This window comes from Phytophthora infestans, genomic scaffold (genome assembly GCF_000142945.1).
Source record: "Phytophthora infestans T30-4 supercont1.97 genomic scaffold, whole genome shotgun sequence".
Lineage (NCBI taxonomy): Eukaryota > Oomycota > Peronosporomycetes > Peronosporales > Peronosporaceae > Phytophthora > Phytophthora infestans.
In genome coordinates this window covers 112,615-115,172 of record NW_003303662.1, presented here as the reverse complement: position 1 = coordinate 115,172, position 2,558 = coordinate 112,615, and positions in this window count along the sequence as shown.

The window sequence follows — 2,558 nt, the reverse complement described above, 5'->3', positions numbered from 1 at the left end:
TTCAGCTCCTGTTTGAAGGCATTGCAGACATGTCGTCGTATCATTGGTCTGGATGGAACTCACCTTAAAAAGGAAATGAACAAGCGAGGTGTGTTTCTCCTAGCTACGGCTAAAGACTTAAATGGCCACTTAATTGTTTTCGGGCTGGGATTGGTCGACCAAGAGGATGATCTGAACTGGCGCTGGTTTGTACAGCACATGAAAGAAGCCATCGGTGGATCTGGTGGAGAGCCCTGGAAACCTGCATTTCTATCGGACCGACAGAAGGGTCTGCTGTCCGCAGTTTCCAAATTGTATCCTGGTTGTGGTCATCGCGTATGCGTTCGTCATGTCATTACGAACGTGGAAAAGAAAACCTCCTCGCTGGCGCCTGGCGAGAGAGCCTTGATTTTTCAGATGGCACGCAGTGAATGCAAGAAAGATTACGACTTCTACAGCTCAAAGCTGGCTGATACACGCCCTCAAGCAGCCGAGTATCTGAGGAAGATTATGAAAGAACACTGGGTCACGTATGCATTCAGCGAAACGTACGAGCAACCGACGTATGACGAGATTACCTCCTATTTATCGGAATCGGCTAACCAGTGGCTTGGAAATGCTTGTCGGTCTGCATACCCAATGAACGCGTTCGAGCAATACTTCGTGAAAGTCGTAGAACTCTTCGCATCTCGCCGCAAAGAAACTACTCGTTTAATCAAGAATGTCGGTGAACTTCAACACTCAAATACCGGTGGGGCTTGTGCAAAGGATGGTGAGACCGATGCTAGCTCTTCAATATCTTACGACCAGCTGGCACCATTCCACAAGGACAACCTGAAAAAGATGCTTGCCGTTTCAAAAAGTCTTAAGATTCTTCCCTGTTTGAGCGGCCAATATATGGTGCGCTTTACGGACGTCAGCCAGAGATTGGATCACGTTCACTTATGGCGAACGGTAAACTTGGTTGAGAAGGAGTGCACATGTAGACGGTGGCAAGACACAAAATTCCCATGCATTCACGCCTTAAAAGCGGCCGTGTATCATGGCATGCACATTACTGAATTGTTTGACTGGGACAACCACACATCTGTGACCTATCACTCAACGTATTTTCACCAATTCGTTCCGGGCGTGAGTTCAAGCAGAATTGTACGAGACGATCATCTCTTCGTTCCAGCGGGTTAATGTGCCACCAGAGGAACTGGGCAAGCGAGGACGAAAACCGGGGCCTCCGTCGAAGCACAAACGCAAATCACACAGACCCGGGATCCGCAGTTACACCTACAGCAAAATGACACAGTAGGTCTCGAGCGCTGTACCCAAAGAGATACTAAAGGCTAAACTGTGCGACTCGTACGGCTGAGACTTTTGGTCGAAATCGTACGATTAATAACTGAGCAAGATCGTACGACCTAGATTTTTTTAGAAACCCAAAAATGTAAACCTGATTAATTAATTTTCATAATCTATGTATTGTATGTCTATTCAGTTAATATATTTGGTGCTTTCAGATTTAATTTCAAAATGGTACTTATATAATTTCTTATAAAATTAAAATTGAGATCTGCTATATAAAAAAAGGCAAGGAAATTCACATCTGAATAACCCCACGGCATTGCGGGCACAGAGGTGTGTTCTGCTCGCTGAGTGCATGGGCGACAAGTGCTGACATACAATCTCTGCATGCAGCGTGTAGGCAATTTGGCGGGGTTACCGGATTCTCAAGGACACCCAAGCAAATGGGGCAGTTGTTGGAGGTGGCAGTATCCTCGTCTCTGCGGGGCATGTCATCATCGTCATCAGATATTACGATGATGACAGGAGCCGCAGGCTGCACACGCCGCGATCTTCTTGTTGCTGGAGGTTCTTCAAGCGGTGGAGAGGGGGGCTCTGTTGGTGTCGACTCTCTTAATTCCGCGACAGGATATGGTACTGCTTCTGGAACTGAGCTCGTAGAGCCCTGGATGGGTGGAGAATCTTGATGCTGGACCAACCGCAGCGCAAGCTGCTCGAGAGCCCCACGACGAGCTCTTGAAAATCGACGGTCGTAAGCAAGCTTGGCTGCTCGAGCTTCCTGAAGTCGGCGGGCCTTGAGAGTCGGGTCATGCTGCTCCAGGCAGACTTGGCGACCGACATGCTTTCTGAGGCTATGTGCTGACAGAACTCGACCGCAAACAGGGCAAGCGACTCGCTCGGACATCGTAGATAGATTAATAAACCTGCTTTACATCGATGACTTTTTGGTTGTGTTGCTTCATCGTCTTGTAATACGTATTAAATATCTGATCTAACCCTCAACTTCTTATTCCTAATTATACCTACTTACAAGTAGGTTTGCTCAAACCTACCTTATTTTCCCATTTTGGGCACCCCAATCCTACTTTGCTAAAGGTTAATTTCCTCCACAGACCGGACGGGACGGGAGCCGGGAAAAATTGTGCTTTTGGCAGGATGGAAATGGTCGGCTCCCATTTTATGGCCTTATATCCGAGCCATGGAAGCCGACGCCATTTGAAAAATTGCATTTAAAGGGGAAGATGCGATAAGGGGCCAGCACCTTTGGGAATTTATTTTATTTT